This window comes from Phocoena sinus, chromosome 14 (assembly GCF_008692025.1).
Source record: "Phocoena sinus isolate mPhoSin1 chromosome 14, mPhoSin1.pri, whole genome shotgun sequence".
Lineage (NCBI taxonomy): Eukaryota > Metazoa > Chordata > Mammalia > Artiodactyla > Phocoenidae > Phocoena > Phocoena sinus.
The window spans coordinates 7636675-7655745 of record NC_045776.1 but is presented as its reverse complement, the minus strand read 5'-3'; the positions used below and the strand labels follow the sequence as shown (position 1 = coordinate 7655745).

Below are 19071 nucleotides of genomic sequence, written 5' to 3'. Positions count from 1 at the left end.
TCCCGTGGTGTGAGAGATTTCGTATGCATCTCTCCCCTCCCCCTTCTTCCTTCCCCCTCCCCCTTCTTCCTTCCCCCTCCCCCTTCTTCCTTCCCCCTCCCCCTTCTTCCTTCCCCCTCCCCCTTCTTCCTTCCCCCTCCCCCTTCTTCCTTCCCCCTCCCCCTTCTTCCTTCCCCCTCCCCCTTCCTCTACTCTCCAGATGCCCCCTTCCCCCCTCCTGCCAACTCCTCTTCACCCCTCCCCTTTTGCTCCTTTCTCTTCCTTCTTTTTAATAAATATTATCTACTTTGGCTTCTGTTTTGCTTTCCTTGTCTCCTTTCTGCCTGACAAATCCCGATCCAGTCCCTCCAAAATGTCAAGCTTTCTCCAAGCTTCCCTCCTAAAACTACTTAAACTTTCATGTGAAATAGACCTCCTAAAAATCCCTGAGGAAGAAGAGTGTGTAACGTCAGTTTATATGTGAAGCCACAAGGCCCTAAATTGAAATTTAAGTCTACTAACTTTAAGAAGAATAAAAAACTTTCAGAAGAAAAATTCACTTGCTTTTTTTTCTCAGTTAGTTTATATTGTGGTACAGTATACATAACATAAAATGTACAATATTACCGTTTTATTAAAGAGATTTTTACAGCAATTTTAGGTTCACAGCAAAGGTACAGAGATTTCATATATATCACCTGAACACACACGTGTGCAGACTACCCCATTATCAACTGCCCCACCAGAGGGGTGCATTTGTTACAATTAATGAATCTGCACAGGCACACCGTAATCACCCCAAATCCAGAGTTTACATTATGGTTCACTCTTAGTATTGTACATTCTATGGGTTTGGACAAATATACACGCACCCATCATTGTGGTGTCATCCAGAGATGTTTCACTGCCCTAAAAATGCTCTGTGTTCAGCCTATTCATCCCTCCCCACCCTTAATCTCTAATTACAACATTGATCTTCTTACCGTCTCTGTTTTGCCTTTTCCAGAATGTCGTATCGTTGGAAATACACCAGTGTGTAGTCTTTGCAGAGTGGCTTCTTGCACTTGGTAGTGTACAGTTTAAGGTTCTTCTGTGTTTTCTCACGGCTTGGTAGTTCATTTTTTTTTAGTGCTAAATAATATTCCATTGTCTGGATGTACCAAGTTTATTTATCCATTCACCTACCAAAGGACATCTTGTTAGATTTCAGGTTTTGGCAATTATGAATAAAGCTGCTATAAGCATTCATATGCAGGTTGTTTTGTGGATATAAGTCTTCACATCCTTTGGGTAAATATCAAGGAGTGTGATTGCTGGCTTGTGTGCTAAGAGTATACTTAGTTTTGTAAGAAATCACCAAACTGTCTTCCAAAATGGCTGCACCGTTCAGCATTCCTGCCAGCAATGAATGGGAGTTCCTGTTGCTCCACATCTCCAGTGTTTGGTGTTGTCAGTGTTCCGAATTTTGACCGTTCCAACAGGTGTGTAGTGGTATCTCATTGTTGTTTTAACTGGCGTTTCCCTGGTGATATGTGATGTGGAGCATCTTTCCATATGCCTATTTGCCATCTTAACTGGGTTGTTTGTTTTCATATTGTTGAGTTTTAAGAGTTCTTTTATATTTTAGGTAACTGTCCTTTATCAGATGTAGCTTTTGCAAATATGATCTCCCAGTCCGTGGCTCGTCTCCTCATTCTCTTGACATTGTCTTTTTCAGAGCAGAAGGCTTTAATTTTAATGAAATCCAGCTTATCAATTATTTCTTTCATGTGTCATGACTTTGGTATTGTATTTAAAATGCCCTCATCATACCCAAGGTCATCTAGGTTTTCTCCTAAAATGCCAAGGTTTTTAGGAGCTCTGTGCCAGGAACTAAGACTAAATATGTATTTCTTGTTATAAATTACAGTATCTCAATAAGACAACTCAAATTGGTATCATTTAAGAGGAGCAAAAATATAAATGAATGGAGTCCCTGAGTTTATGATCTGATTTCCTTCAAGTCTATTTCCAAATAGATATTTTTAATTTACAAGTAGAATTAGCAGGAAATTAACACATAGAGAAATTTTAGTAAATGATCTATGAACTAAATTATTTTTAACAACTGTATGTAAATAGTGATCTTTAAATCACAGATAAAAGAATGACTTGATTTGAATATCTGTTACCTTTTTAAACATTAGAAGATTCCACTATCATGAGAATTTTATTTTTCATATTTGTTAAAAACTAACCAATGAGCTTGTGTATCCTCTGAGTCATTTCTTTTGAAAAACACTGTTTGAATTACAATTATTGGATATGGAAAATATACTGTTGTTACACTGTTTTTAATATGAAAATATATTTGCTCCTTGAAGTTCTGGATCATCCATTTTCATTTGATGTTTGTCCAAGTACTCCTTAAGGCTTCACATGTTTACTTTCCCATTCATTACTTGATGTGTTTTAATCGCTCATCAATATTGCCAGATATCGATTAATTTCATCCTATTTTGTAACGGTTATGCTGAGTCAAGTAGAAAAGAAGATAGAATATCAGTTCATGTCAGAAATACTGGGGAACAAAGCTTTCTTGACTTTTAATCCTTTGTGGATACTATATACATATAGAATATATATATATTCTACCAAAGTCTTTGAGCATGCCAATTACCTTGCCATAAATGTGCATAGGAAGCTCACTTCTCCAGAAATTCACAATAAATGAAGTGCTAAATATAGCACTGGGTTTTTTTTCCTGATTCAATTATACAAATTGAAAACATGTTAAAGAATAGTGTTTTCAAAACACACCAAATTCACCTTGAAATTAAAACTGTAATTGAGAAATTTAGAAATACTTTGCACGCCAGGTTATCGAGACTAAAATATGTCAGTTACTCATCCATAAATGGTCACTGAGTCCCTACTCTTTGAAGGGATATACAGTATACCCAGCTCACAATCTATCCCTAGAATGACTAACCTGGTTTGGGGAAAGCATGACGAAGAGCGCTTGCTATGACTATAATTTAATAAGATCTAAAATTCATAAATATATCTTGGTGAGTCAAGGAAGGAAAGACTTAGAAGTGTACAGGCAGCTAAGAAGTCAGAAAATGTTTATTTCTCTCATTATAACACGATAACATTGGAAAACTAATGCTGTCGGGGGTAGAATGGCCTGCAGACATATGATAAGACGTTTAATAACTAGTAGCCTGCAGTCGACCCTGTACAGATGTTTATAGTTTCTTTTCCCCCTCTACATTTTTTTGTAAATTTTTATTTCTGCTTTACCTCTAACTAAAAATCTTTTATGGCATATTTCTTCTACTTATTTTGTGTGTTTTCCAGAGCTTCATAATTATTGAATGCAGTTCTTTTGGCATAAATATCATATTCTCCTACAGGCAGATTTACCGAGATGCCTGTGATCTATGTCTCCAGGACCCCTCTCTAATAACAGGGGCCCTTGCAACCTATTTGCATATGTGATGAATGATTTTCATCACTTTGTAGATGTACAGTATTTTTCTACTCTTCTTATTACAGTAAAATGACTTCCAAAATTCTATAAGCTTTGGGCCCCACAAAAACCTGGATCTATACCTGATCACTCTTGTATCTGTTGACTTATTTCACCAGTAAGGGTGCTGGATTTCTGTAAACATATCTACCTTTTCCATACCCCCTCCTTTCCAAGTGGAATTAATAAAACTCAGTCCCAAGATGGTGGCCTGCACTGGTGTCCTGGTTGCTCACCAAGAATCGTTGCTGCTTGGATCACATAGGAATTAAATTGCCCATCTTGGCCCTAAACTTCATCAGTACTCCAAGCAAAATGATTCTAAAAAATTATAAGTTCAACAGTGTATTCCACTGTGGAGAAAAGAGTTAAAGCTCCTCGTCTGTGATCCATTTTTCTCCTGAGTAACACTAAAGGAATGTCCAGGGGACAGAAGCAAAGCAAGTGGTCTAGTGTATAGTCTTGTAAACATGCTGAGTGACCTCCTAGATTAAGGATATTGCTGGGAACAGATTCCCTATCGACAGAATGCCCCTAGCAGGATGCTCCTGGTTTAAGACTGCCTGTGGTCAACAGTCCTATGGTGGACTCCCTAGAGAATGCCACCTAAACTAAATATTTGGGTTATAAAATAAAGATATGCATTTCCTGACTCCCTGCCGGGTGTGCCTGTCCCGTACGTCACTTAGAGAACTCACGTGATCTGAGGAAGATGGTGCACGTCGGCAGCAGAAGGAAGGTCCTGAGGAGCTGCTCTCAAGGGCCCAGTCCTTTTCCTGCCTTGTCTGTACCTCTTGATTGGGGTAAAATTTGACATTCAGTAAAATCTCTTGACAGTCTGACCCTTTGGATTGGCCCATCCCCAACATGCTCACAGTTGGTTGCCAGGGAATAAGTCAAATACATTCAGAAAGACATTAATATTTCTTTTAAATGAATAATCCCTAAATGTAAATGTTTTTAGCAAATGTAAATATTTTATTTAGTCAAAAGAAAAAATAATAAATAAAAAATACGTTTCAAACAGACGTTAATACCAGGGTACCATCTTAGTTGGACACAAAGAACTGAGAAGGAGGGCCTCCCTGGTGGCGCAGTGGTTGAGAGTCCTCCTGCCAATGCAGGGGACTCTGGTTCGTGCCCCGGTCCGGGAAGATCCCACATGACACGGAGTGGCTGGGCCCGTGAGCCATGGCCGTTGGGCCTGCGTGTCCGGAGCCTGTGCTCCGCAGTGGGAGGGGCCACATTGGTGAGAGGCCCACATACTGCAAAAAAAAAAAGAACTGAGAAGGAGATTTTGCAGGGCAATTCATCTTATTAAATATTTAGGGATATTTTTATATGATAAATATTTTATGTATCCAGTGACATTCTCCAAAACATGATGAGAGTATTTGTCAACATATAAAGAACTGAGGTAAGTTGAGTTATGCTTTCGTTGGCTCACAGAATTACTCCAAGGGAAGAAGGATTTGACATGAATAATATGCATGACCAAGTTTTTATATGACCAAGTTTGGCACCATGACGCTATAAATTTCTCACATTAAGGTCATGTAATGAAGTGGTTTAGACTAGACTATGAAATCTCAGGCAATCGATTCTGGATTAAACTTCTCTTGTCAATCAACTCCTTTGAATGTCAGATCCTCATCTGAAAACTGGAGATTAATTTTGCCGAGGCCATGGGGTTGTTTTTAGAATTAAATGGAAAAGTGCTACTTATAAAGAAATTACGACAGTGTTTGACACGCAGTATACAGGAGCCCAGTTATTATTAATTAGACGTATTATGTCTTTTAAAATTTTAAGACAATATCTGAACTTAAAGGACACTAGAGTTTTCTATTTTAAAAGAGAAATTAGAAATCAGATCCCAGAGTGTTGCACACGCATGCCAATGAACAAGGTAGCCCGTGGCCTCACAACTTTCCAAGCTGAAGGTGTCAGTCTCCCACCCCTCACACCCTGTTCTGAGTGGCAGAACTGTCAGTCAGGTGCATTGTTAACCACAGGGCTGGTGAGGAATGAGAAGCACAACATTTGACATTTGGCTTTGCAGGTGAATGAATTCTTCCAATCTCACGGTCTTTGAAATAAAAGACTCTCTGATGTTACGTTTGAACGACTCATGCTCCATCGCATCTGTAAAGGGACTGTATTTGAAACAAGTCAAATCAGGGTTTGGATTGGTCATGTAGGCATTGAAAGTCCCCATTGACTGTCTATTTGCTTTCCTATTACCATTCTGAACCCATCTTACTTATGCACCGTGATTTTTGGGGCTACTACGTTTGCATTCATTGTACTACAGTTAAGACAATTTGCAGTAACTGGTTCACTCAGCAGAGAGCAAGAAAACAAACCATTAGTGATTCTGCTGGAATTAACTAATTTATTTGTGAACATAAAGTCTAATCAAAAGGAATTCTTCAGCAATGTCATTTCAGCAGCCAAATCCCAGCTCTATTCAAATGGATTCATTGATATTCCTCACACCTTGCTTAGCAGGCTAAAGACTAGCTTCTCTCTTCCTGGGGAGGTCAGAGTGAACACAGAAAGAACTCTTACAGATGAAACTGTGTCTCTTTCCTACCTACCTGATTATTGAGGGGATTCGTTATTTGAAGCTCACTTGGTCCATGGTACTCTACAAAGCTCCACCTTGAGGAGTTAACTGGAAACTTTTGGCTGAGAATGGCACCATACGATGAGAACTGTGGGGCACTTTAATAGACCGCTGACTTGTTACAATTATAAATGACAAACTATAAATGAAGTTCTAATATGAGTATTTCTATTACCTCTTCCCTACAGAAGTGGTGACAATCTTAACCTATTAGAGTTTTCTTTGGTTTTCTTTCTTTATTTGTACAGGTTTCACTGATTCTGTGCTACACCCACACTGTGCTTTTCCTATAAGACCCTTATTGCCATTTAAAGAGAAGCTCAGACTGTGCCTACAGTTGCTCAAAGTTGCTTTAGACGACAGACTCTACAGAACTGACGAAAATACCCTCCTCTGGTTACTTGTAACTCCTGCCCTAGAATGGTGTTTTAAATTCTGCTATTTTTGCTAAGAATCATTTGTGCATTATTTCTAATTTCCACACGGACACCAAGCAATCACGACCACCCACCGCACCCCCAGCCCCCGATTCCTATCCTTATAGTTTTGCTTTTTCCCAGAATGTCATTTAAATGTATGTCTGGCTACCTTCATGGAGCGTAATGCCTTTTTAGATTCTTCCGTGGTGCTTCATGTACGGGAGTCCATTCCTTTGTATTGTGGTGTGAATATACTACAACTCTTTTATCCATTCACCAGTTGAGAAGTTTAAACATATTGTAGTTTCTTGCTTCACATAAACGAGTGATCTCTGCTTTTAAGGAAAATTCTCTCACACTTTCTGCACCACAGGCAGAGAGATTGACTCATCCCATGAATTTCTTGAATCCAAATGTAGACATATTACTAAATTTGAATCCCTATGCAGTATAATATCTCACGACAAAAAGCTTTTGTAATGCAAACAATAATATGTAAAAGTATGTATTAAGCCACATTTAAAAACATACTTCTCTGTGAATAAAACATAAACTTTAAAAAATTAAAAAATATTTTATGAAAATTATAGAAAAAATGGGAAATATATTTCATATTGCACCTAATAAGTGCTCATAAACAAAAAATTAGAGTACATGGGTAATTGTTTCAGTAGGTTTTATTATTTAAGTGCGGTGAAGCCTACATATCATGCCATTGAAAAGATAATTGGTCACTGACAGTTCTCAAGAGGAGGGGGCCCATCTATGACAAACGAGGCAAGGATATACAATGGAGAAAAGACAGTCTCTTCAATAAGTGGTGCTGGGAAAACTGGACAGCTACATAGAAAAGAATGAAATTAGAACACTCCCTAACACCATACACAAAAATAAGCTCAAAATGGATTAGAGACCTAAACATAAGACCGGACACTATAAAACTCTTAGAGGAAAACATAGGAAGAACACTCTTTGACATAAATCACAGCAAGATCTTTTTTGATCCACCTCCTAGAGTAATGGAAATAAAAACAAAAATAAACAAATGAAAAATAAACAAATGAAACTTCAAAGCTTTTGCACAGCAAAGGAAACTACAAACAAGACGAAAAGACAACCCTCAAGATGGGAGAAAATATTTGCAAACGAATAAACAAAGGATTAATCTCCAAAATATATATACAGCTCATGCAGCTCAGTATTAAAAAAACAAACAACCCAATCCAAAAATGGGCCGAAGACCTAAATAGACATTTCTCCCAAGAAGGCATACAGATGGCCAAGAAGCACATGAAAAGCTACTCAACATCACTAATTATTAGAGAAATGCAAATCAAAACTACAATGAGGTATCACCTCACACCAGTTAGAATGGGCATCATCAGAAAATCTACAAACAACACATGCTGGAGAGGGTGTGGAGAAAAGGGAACTCTCTTGCACTGTTGGTGGGAATGTAAATTGATACAGCCACTATGGAGAACAGTATGGAGGTTCCTTTAAAAACTAAAAATAGAACTACCATACGACCCAGCAATCCCACTACTGGGCATATACCCAGAGAAAACCATAACTCAAAAAGAGTCATGTACCAAAATGTTCATTGCAGCTGTATTTACAACAGCCAGGACATGGAAGCAACCTAAGTGTCCGTCGACAGATGAATGGATAAAGAAGATGTGGCACATATATACAATGGAATATTACTCAGCCATAAAAAGGAACGAAATTGGGTCATTTGTAGAGATGTGGATGGATCTAGAGACTGTCATACAGAGTGAAGTAAGTCAGAGAGAAAAACAAATATCGTATATTAATGCATATATGTAGAACCTAGAAAAATGGTACAGGTGAACTGGTTTGCAGGGCAGAAATAGAGACACAGATGTAGAGAACAAACGTATGGACACCAAGCAGGGAAAGTGGCGGGGGGTGGGTGGTGGTGGTGGTGGGGTGGTGTGATGAATTGGGAGATTGGGATTGACATGTGTATGCTGATGTGTATAAAATGAATGACTGTATAAAAAGATAAATAAAATTCAAAAATTAAAAAAACAAAAAGATGAACCCCACACCCCATGGCCTCATCACCAGCAACTATATACAAGTCTCTAGGCAAAAAAGGAGAGACCCAAGCATCGATGCACGTGGAGAATTGCTGGCTTCCACTGAGACTGAAGGGCTGTGCATGGTCTTTCCTGTCCTGAATCCTTCTAAAAAGCTAAGCAAACTAAGTGCTGGATCAAATGCTCCTGTGTCTTATGAGTTTGATTGCCAGTCAAACCTGTTACCAATGCAATAGTGGGACAGTGTATTGTACTTCAATAAAAAGTTTACTACAGAAAAAAAAGAAAAGAAAAGGGGAGAGGGCCCGCCATGGCAGGGGGGGCCACAGGAGAAGTACCAGGAAGCAGAGGGAGAAAGGGAAATGCAGGCAAGGGCCTTTATTGTGAACCTGGTGAGGCAGCGTGAGCAGGCTTAGGATTGGCGAGTTTGAATCATTTCAGGGTGCTCTGGGGTGGAGGAACTGTCCCTGGGTGTCTGGTACTGACCCTGGGCTGATTAGGGCAGGTGAGTTTACCATCTCTAGGAATCGGCCAACCCTGGGAGGGGCTGTCTCTCTAAGGTCAGCAAGGTCCTAAATGTCAAAGCATCAGAACACAGAAAATAAAGATATGGTGAACACAGTGATATATTTTTACAGTGTATTCCTTTAAGAAATGTAACTCTTGGGTTTCCCTGGTGGCGCAGTGGTTAGGAATCTGCCTGCCAATGCAGGGGACACGGGTTCAAGCCCTGGTCCAGGAAGATCCCACATGCCACAGAGCAACTAAGCCTGTGTTCCGAGCCTGTGCTCTAGAGCCCATGAGCCACAACTACTGAGCCCCCGTGCCACAACTACTAAAGCCCGCGTGCCTAGAGCCCGTGCTCGGCAACAAGAGAAGCCACCGCAATGAGAAGCCCGTGCACCGCAACGAAGAGTAGCCCCCACTCGCCACAACTAGAGAAAGCCTGTGTGCAGCAAAGAAGACCCAACACGGCCAAAATAAATAAATAAGTAAAATAAATTTATTTTAAAAAAAAACGAAATGTAACTCTTTCGGTGGTCTTTACAATCAATAGGAAGTTGCAGAATTCCACGTCAGTCCAGAGGATGGGAATAAGGGCAGAGAAACCCGAGGGGTCCACATTGAGTCTTGGAGGCACTGAGGAGTAGATTTGCGTCTTGGTGCATTTGAAGTGATCTGGGGTGGGTGGAAGGAAAGTAAGAGCACGCAGCCGCTGTCTGAAAGCTGAGGGAAATGGGCAATTTCCATGCAGCGAGAGGAAGTGCTGAGTCGTTTAATCCACTATTCAGAAAGCAGGAACTCTGTGAGTTGGGAGTAACAATAGAGCACATTTTATCAAGAAAGGAACTATGACTTCCAAACAGGGTTTGGAAGTAAAAAGGTAGTAAAATTGTTACAGAAGTTGTTTCTCTACTATTATGATGAGGCCGCTATTTAGTTTTAAAAAGGAAGCATATTTTATGCTATTCTCATCACTTTCTATTGTATTAATCGCTCTACTTCTCATCGAGGAGAACTTGCCTGGTGTTTTATACTCGCCATGAATTCTACCACTCAAATAAGCCCAGTACTATTCAATATGAACACCTACTTCATCTCCAATGCACTAGTACTCTATTTGCCTCTAATTTTTACTGGGACCAAAGATAGCATTGACCTAGGTCATCACTCGAAAAGAGAACCTGGATAACCATCCAAAGGGATACACGAATATGCTGGACTCCTACAAAAAGGAAAACTGGAGTCTGCTCAAAATCTAAAGAGCTAAGACATTGGGAGTACAAAATAATGATTGACACTAATAACTGTATAGTCTTAGAAGAGCAAAGAATATAATTAAATTGTTGAAAGCAAAATGTAATCAACACCTAAAGTCCTAGGCTCCGTGTGGTTGATCAGTGGTTTACATTAACATTAATACAAACAAACCATGCTTTAAAGTTTAAGTGTGGAACCATGATTTAGCAAACACAAGACTTGTATTGATGGTATTTATATATACGTTATAACCTGATTTAATTATTAAGCATCATAATAGCTACTGGCTTTGCAAGATGTTATAGTGCTATAATGATACTTTTGAATGATCTCTCAATAGATAGATAGAAATAGATATCTATATGGAGAGAGAGAAAGAGTAAGTACTCCTGGAGTGAGAGCACACAGCAGCTGCCTGAAAGCTGAGGAAAACAGGCAGTTTCCATGCAGCATGTATTTTTCCTTTCCCCACACCTCTCTACAGGTAACTCCTTCAATAGTCATTGTGGCCCAAGCCTTCCAGCGCTCTCCCGGTACAGCATACTCCTTCTGTTACAGCTTTTATTACAAGTTTTGATGCTGTAATTCATTAAGATGTCCTTCATCTATGGAGTCGTTCTGTCAGCAATTCTAATTCAAAGTGCAGAAGCTACAAAGGCAGGATCTTGGAGAAGGCAAACGTAAATTATCTCTGGAGGAAAATAATATGCATTTTAAGCGTCAGACAATTTCACTAAAAAGTCTACTGCACAGTAAAACATAATCAGGACACGAGTTAAGACGACATGAAGAACAACGAGAAGAAACAATAGGCAATAACAACAAACCCAAAGAGGTACGAAATCCTGGAGTTATCACGTACAGACTTCAGGATAAGTACATTTACAAGATTTCAAGAGATAAATGAAGACATTGAGAATTTGGTCAAAAAACTGGAAACTATTTTTAAAAATTGAGCAAATGAAGGTTTCAGGGCTAATAAATATAATGTTTCAGTTCCCCTTCCACTATTTGAAATGTAGTGATGTGAAACAAGAAAAATCATTATTACTATCATTATTAATATCATCACAATCTTTCACAATTCTCAGAGTTGACTTTGTTCAGCTAGCAGTTCTTGTTCATTCAGTTCTCTCATGTGTTTGCAATCAGATGGAGGCTAAAGAGGAAATCATTTCAAAGGCTTCCTTACTTACATGTCTGGATTGACATCACCTAGACCTAGATCTCCACTGGGAAAGTAAGCTGGGACCCTTACACGTAGCCCCCTCAGTGTGGCTTCCTCAAAGCATGATGACTGAATTCCAGGAACAAGCACCTCAAGAAAGAGGGGTTCAGGTGAAAGCTGGGTTTTATGACCTAGAGTTGGAGGTCTTACAGTGTCACTTCTACTGCATCCTGTTCACTAGAAGTGGATGACTAAGCACGCCCAAATTCAATAGAATGGGAATAAGATGCCTTCTTTTGATGGAAGCAGTGTCAGAAAATTTGCAGGTCCATACAGCACATACAATGACAAACTTTATGAACTGACTGAATGTGTATAGCTGCAGATTAGACATACCTAAAGAAATAATTAATGAGAAAAAAGAGCAGAAGAAGATATCCAGAAAAGAAAAAAAGCACAGAGAGACAAAAGGCTGGAAGAGAACTACAAGAAGCAAAGAATTTCATGTTTAATTGGAGTCCTAGCAGAAGGGAGCAGAGAGAATTGGACACGTGCACAATTTGAAGATATAATGGCTGAGAATTTTCAAAAATAACAAAAGACATCATGTCACAGAGTCTAGAATTTCTAAGAATTTCTAAATCTAAGATAAATAAAAAGAAAACCGCACTTAGAAATAGGTTACTTTCTGAGGTTACAATGTAATTTACATCTAATAGCTCAACAGAAATTACGAAAGCCAGAAATAAAAATATGGAATGATAACCTATAAAGTCCTAAAGGGAAATAACTGTCACTTAAAATCCTATTCTTAGAAAAAATATTCTTCAAGAGTAAATGCAAAATTAAAATGTTTCATACAAACCAAACTGGCCAGCAGACCTTCACCAAAGGAAATACAGACTTACAAAAAGATATACTTCACGCCAAAGGAAACTGTTCCCACATAGAAGATTAGAAATGCAATATTGAATAAAGATAAATGAAAAGAGTAAAAATGTGAAACTTTAAAAGCTCATTCTAAAAGATGTCTGGAAATGAAAATGGAAAAAGTTATATGAATTTACCAGTTCATTCTTGAAGAACAATCTGAGAAGGCAACCCTACCAGATTTTTAGACATATTATAAAGCTAAACTATTTTAAACAGTGTAGCATTAGCAGAGGAATAGATCTTTGCCCACTGAAAGAAGCATAGAAACTCTTTTATAGATTTTTTGTTTTATAGCAAAGGTTGTAGTGGAGAACATTGGAGAATAGCCAGTCTTTTAAATAAATGGTGCTGAGTCAACTGGATAACTATAGGGAATAAAAAGTAATTTGATCCAACCTCAGATATATAAACATTAATAATATTAATTACAGATAGATTATATATAGATTTAAAATGTGAGAGAAAAATTAATATAATTTTTAGAATCAAACAGAGGATAATATCTTCATGAACTCAAAGGAGAAATACTTTTTAAATAAAACTAAAACACTAACAAAACAATCAGTAGATTGGGCCATATTAAAATTAAGAATATTAATGGTGTTCATCAAAAGATCATTGAAGGCATGAAAATTAGGCATAGTGTGAAAAGAATCATTTGCAACATATATAATTGATAAAGGGCTCATATCTGCTCTATGTAATAAAGTAAAAAAGACTGACGATACCAAGTGTTGGTGAGGATGTGAAGCAACTGGAACTCTTATTCACTGTAGTAGAGTGAAATTTGTATAATCACTAGTTTATCTGATTTATCTAGTAAATAGGAACATACGCATACTCCACAACCAAGCAATACCACTTCTAGATATATACCCAATAGAAATGCTGCATGTATCCACCAAGAGACATGTATTCTATCTAGTATTTATGTATTTGGTAAGAGCCACAACATGGAAATAACCTGAATAGGCTTTAGCAGTAGAATGGAAAAGTAATTTAGCATAATCAACAATAGGACAATTCAAGAACAATGAATGGCCTACACTCTACATGCCCAGGTGGATTAATAAATATCATTTTGAGTAAGCAGAAACCAAACACAAAAGAATGAAATTGGCAAATTAGCAGGATGAAACTACGATGTTTGTGTATGCATAATTAGATGAAAAACTAAAGAAAACCCAGAATGCTATTGCCATAAACATCTGGTTAAATCAGAGTGTAGAGTGGAAGGTGTGAGATTGGGAGGGACAAACATCTAAGATGGTAACTATGTTTTAAATTTTGGCTAGGTGGTAGTTATACTGGTGTTTGCTTTTGATGTATCATCGAGCTCTACATTTATATTTTATTTTATCTCATTTTCTGTATGTGTTCTTCGTAACTAAAAACTTAATATGAAAATTAAAATTATATTTTTAAGAAATTTGTTATTTTAGTAATCAAAATTTTCTGCATTCTATTTCAGGATCTTTACATGGATATAATAATTCATTTACTCCTTCATATAGTCACAAAATTTCATAGTTGTTGGGTTCTGGTTTTTGAAATATAGTTAACATGGTGATTTTATGATTATATTCCCTTAAAAAACTATTTCATGAGATCAAAATCAAAGCTTCAAAAGATTTCCTGTAAGGCACTTCATCAAGAGTGACAATTGTAATCAAATCAACATACTTTAAAATCTAAAAAGGTTGAATAAGTGAATTCCTGTATAAAAGAGTAAATACAACCTGAAAGGAGGAATTTTTATCTTAGAAATGCCCCATATACAGCCTGCCCCCAAAATGTCTTTGATATTCAATCTTGACTTTCTTATATTTTCATCTTTAATGTTGCTTGTGTTCACCAGCATAAAAACTGCACGTAGATTTCAAAGCTTGCCTTCATCAGGCCATAAATTAGGAGAGGTCTTCACATACCTAGGATATTATGCAAATGTCTAGATTAAAATGTTCTTTCCTGTGTTATTGTTAGAAAATCACTTCAGTAAGTATTGTAGAGCATACACCTACTTTTCTTTTTGCCAACAACCATATGTATTCCTGGGACATAGTAGGCACATAAAAAATATATATTTGCTTGATTATTTGAAGATGTTTGTAGCCTAAGTCAAATATTTACTTGAAGAGTGGGATTTTTTCTAACTTACCTCCTCTTCAAATGGCAGGGGCTCCATGAAGTCCTCACCAGTGGTTCCAAGGTAGCTAGTTATAGATCTGGCCAAAACTTTAAACCGAAATAAAGATGACATTTTCAACAGAAATATGTTTATGACAATATAAATTATAAAACTTGGAAATATAATGCTTTGGTTATCTAAAACAAAAAAGTAAATTTACTTTCTTCCATCACGTGCTGTTGCGTGCCGCGCACGTTCAGGTGTATTCTCTAATTGCAATAAGCATTTTCATCTCTCTGTCTTGACACTAGTCATCCACCAAAAAATTCTAATTTTTTGGGAAAAAAAAGCTTCCAAAAATTTTTTGGAAAAAAAAAAGCTTTCCTAAGCTGGCTCCCTTGGAAGGAATTTTTTGAATGAAGTGGAAGCATTATTATGAATTAACTTAAAATATGTATTTCATACATTTATTGATGAGAACAAAAAAAAATAGAGAAAATAACCACCAAAGAATGTCTTTTTTACAAAAGACAACATAAAAATATAAATAATGTAAACAGTGTTGTCTTTTTAAATAGAATGAAGTCAAAGGATCATTGAAAGTTTATTCTCTATAGTGAGAGCTATGGATATATTGGAAAACATGTTTGATCTGTCTTTAAACAAAGAGGCTTAAATTATAAGAGAATTTTTTGAATAAAAATCGTCAGTTCAAGGGTACCTATGGATTTGGAATATTATGGTAACTCGGGGGAAATGAAAATCTCCCTCAAAAAAGAGATGGTGTTGTTTTATACCTCTTTTCAGTGGAGATCTTAATTTAATTCCACATAATACAATGAAATCATAGGTTTGGGTCTGGGTCACTGTTGAAAGCTGTGCTACTCTTAATATGTTCTTTAGGGACATAGCCACACACCTTTGAACTTTCAGTCCATATTTATGAGAGGGTGTGATCCAAGTAAGTTATTATTCTTATCTTCAAATGAGTACCCTCAAAGAGCCTAGCAACTCCTCCTTGATGTAGAGGTATCAGCACCAATGTCAGCCTCATGTCTCAGCCTTTGATCTAAAGCTCAGAGAACATTGGTGACCCAGCTTCAGAGACAAGTACCATGTCTTCTCCCCAAAATGCCCTTCTCCTTGGTACTTCTCTCAGACTTGACACAGACTGGACAAGCATGATATTTTGAATGTACCGAGCATCCATTTTTTAAAAATGCAACTCTTGAACTTCTCTGCATAGTCATTACTGCAGTTTTCTGAAGGATCCTTAAGGACTGCACACAGTTGAGGGCCTCCTCCCCAGGCAGTCATGCCTCGGAATGGAAGAGTATCTGGATAACCTCTCTTGTCATATTCTGTTTGAGCTGAAGCTAACCCTCCTGTCCCAAACACAAGATCCTATGGCATTAGCTTCCATCCAGATACACTCTTTGACCCATCATGAGACATCTTCTAAGCCAAGGCTCTTGTGTGTTTGAATCCTGTGCTCTCTCTCTCCTAAGACTCTAGTCCACAAAACTTACTTCTTTTCTGCCATCTAATTCTCTCTTTTTTGGTTTTTATCATATAATTTTTTTAAATTTCTAATTCTAACTAATATGCAACATCATCTGTTGACACTTATGGCCAGCATGCCTTTGGAAACTCAGATGACAAACAGTTTCCCTCTGCTTAACTTCCAGTGCGCCTGCATTGGTGCTCTGGTCTGCTGCTGTAGAGACTCCAAAAAGCACAGCATCCCAAGACCTTCTTGGAGCACCTTTTCTTCTGCCATCATAACATACTGATTATAATAATGTACGATACAAGTCATTCATTTATATAACATAATATTTTAAAATAACTGTCATATTTTTCTTATTTGCAGAGAATGGTTCTATCAGCTGTCTGTTGCTGTGTAACAACTCACCTAAATCTAATGGTAAACAACAGCCATTTATGTCCATGAGTCTGTAGGTCATCAATCTGCTCAATTGGTCCAGGCCCGCTGATCTTGGCTGGGCTTGCACATTCTCCTGCAGTCAGGTAGCAGCTTGGCCGGAGACTGGATGACCTAATAAGGTGTCTCCTACCAGTCTAGGGGATCAGTGACCAGATGAGCATGATGGGGACATGTGTCTCTTATTATCCAGCAGGCTTCCTGGTCTTGTTCACACGGTGGCAAGGTTCCAAAGCAGCAAGCAAGGAAGCACAAGCCCTTTGTCAGCTGCTGATGGCATCTCATTTTACCAGTGGCCCAGGCAAGCCACAGGCTGGCAGAGAATCAGAGGATGTATGAAAATGCCACCTTTGATGCGAAGAGTATTAACAGCACGTGGCAAGGGCACAAACACAGGATGGGAAGTAGTTTGTGGCCGTTTTTCCATTCCACAGGAAATAGTGTCATGGGTAGAGGGTGAGCTTTTCAGTAGATACATAGTGCAGGCCAGGTATTATTATTATCACTATTATTATCTCCATCCTTATTCCTGCTCATCATAACAGTCTTCTGAGATGTACTGGATAAATAGTCTTTTCCTTCTTTTATAAATGAGAGAACAGGCTCAGAGAGATGAAGAAACTTGTTATAAATTAAGTTTAGACCCAGCAATAAAGAAATGACCTACTCAAAGGGTTTGAGAAGAATCCAGTGTAGGAATTATTTTAAAAGGTGAGGGTATGATTAGGGAACAAACACGGGGTGGTAGAGCACCCCGAGACTAGTAACAGAGAAGCTTGTCCCTACCCCAGGCCTGAAGGAGCAAGGAAACCAGAGCCCAGAAAGAACTTAGATCCTTGGAAGAAGGAACACTGTCAAAACTACAGTGTTGAGACGGGAAGGACAGGGTGGAAAAACACCTCTGTTCTCCTTCCAGTTCTACTGGCTTCTGTCAACACCCTCCTCTGGCCAAACCAGGAGGCCAGTAAGCCTGAGCCTGTAGAAGTCAGCTTCCCAGGGCACAATGCCAGACAGACACGTTAGAAAAAAGATAGAGAATGGGTATCAGGGTACAAGTAGAGAACAGTCAGTACATTCAAGGTCACATAAGTCATTTTTAGCACATCCAGAGAAGACATCTGTCACTATAGAGCCTGAATCCAGAACGCTTTTTTTTCAACTAGAAGATTTAAATGGTAAATTATTATTTCCTTTGCCATGTGTTTGCATGAAGAGCAAAATACTTGATATTTCCAAATTTAAATTCAATCACATTTATGTTCATTAAAATATTAATAACAAATATTTAGCACTGAAATCTAAAATGACAACGTAGTATCCTGAGGAAATATATATCGTTGGTCTATTTACCTGTAAAACTGGTTCAAAATGAACCCCACAGTAACTTAGAAACCCTAAAGAAATTATTCTCACTAAAAGAAATTGTTTTCTTACTCTTCGTGCCAAGGTAACTTGCCATATTTTAAATGGAACCCCAGAGAAAAATACATAGTCACCCAAACCTACAATAGAAACTAAGCCTTTCCGTTCATGCCAGTCGCGATGACCTATACATATTTTTACACACTGCATTTCTATTAAATATGCAGGAAGCTGACAATAGGTATAGTAGTGGGTCATTTTGCCTGCAATTCTAACTACATCATTTACACACTGCACTAAATATAATGAAACTCGGTGTAGGGGGAAGACAACACGGCCCTTGAGAACAAAAATGAATTTCCAAAAAAGGCAACATTACTAGAGCTATATATTCAAAACTTTCCACTGCAGGAGAAACAGGTTGAAAAATGACCTTTACATGAGCTGATGAAATAACAAAGTGTTTTTCCTTCCCTTCTCCAACATTGTCTGTGTTGGTGAAAGCAGAAGGCCGATTTCCCCCGTGGAAAACTGCCACTTTACCAGAGGAAGCCGTTTTTCACAGGCAAATTCTCCCACAGGGACAATTGCTAGTTGGACTGAGTACACACCAGGGCGCGACTGGGCCTGCCAGAGGCCTTACAGGTCACAGTTTGAGAACAGGAAATGCCATCTCCAAACATAGAAAATGCAGCAGTATCATCGGGGGATGCAGCAGAGGTCGGTGATGTTCAAAAGCAGCCAGGAGGCGTCGCTAAGGAGGAAGTTGGAGCTCTCCGGATGCAGGAGTGCCCCGGCCAAACCAGCTCCCATAATCACACTAGTAACATCCTGCACTGCGTAGTACTTGACAGTTTTCATGATGCTTTCCCATTTTGATCCTCGTAGCAATCCTATAAGGTATGCAAGACAAATGGTTTTATAGACGAGCAGCTGAAGACTTAGCGGTCAGGTGACTTTTCCAAGGCCTCCAAGCTAAGCCAGAGCTGTTTGGATCCTCAGTGCTTCCCCAGGACCCTGGGTGCCTGCCCAGGGCATCATCTTATCCCTGTGGCTTCCATCCACCGCTGTCCACGCAACCCAGGGCTGCTCGGGCTCTTAACCCTGATCCCAAAACCTTGACTGCTTCCTTTGACGTAAACACGAATTGAAAAGAAACAGAGGAGA

The 19071-nt window shown here is 38.4% G+C and overlaps 1 protein-coding gene across 1 annotated transcript in view; it reads left to right on the top strand.

Annotated features, from left to right (window-relative positions):
• The window catches only part of DOK6 (docking protein 6), a 399939-nt gene that overhangs the window by 287540 nt on the left and 93328 nt on the right, over positions 1–19071 (top strand). The window lies entirely within an intron of this gene.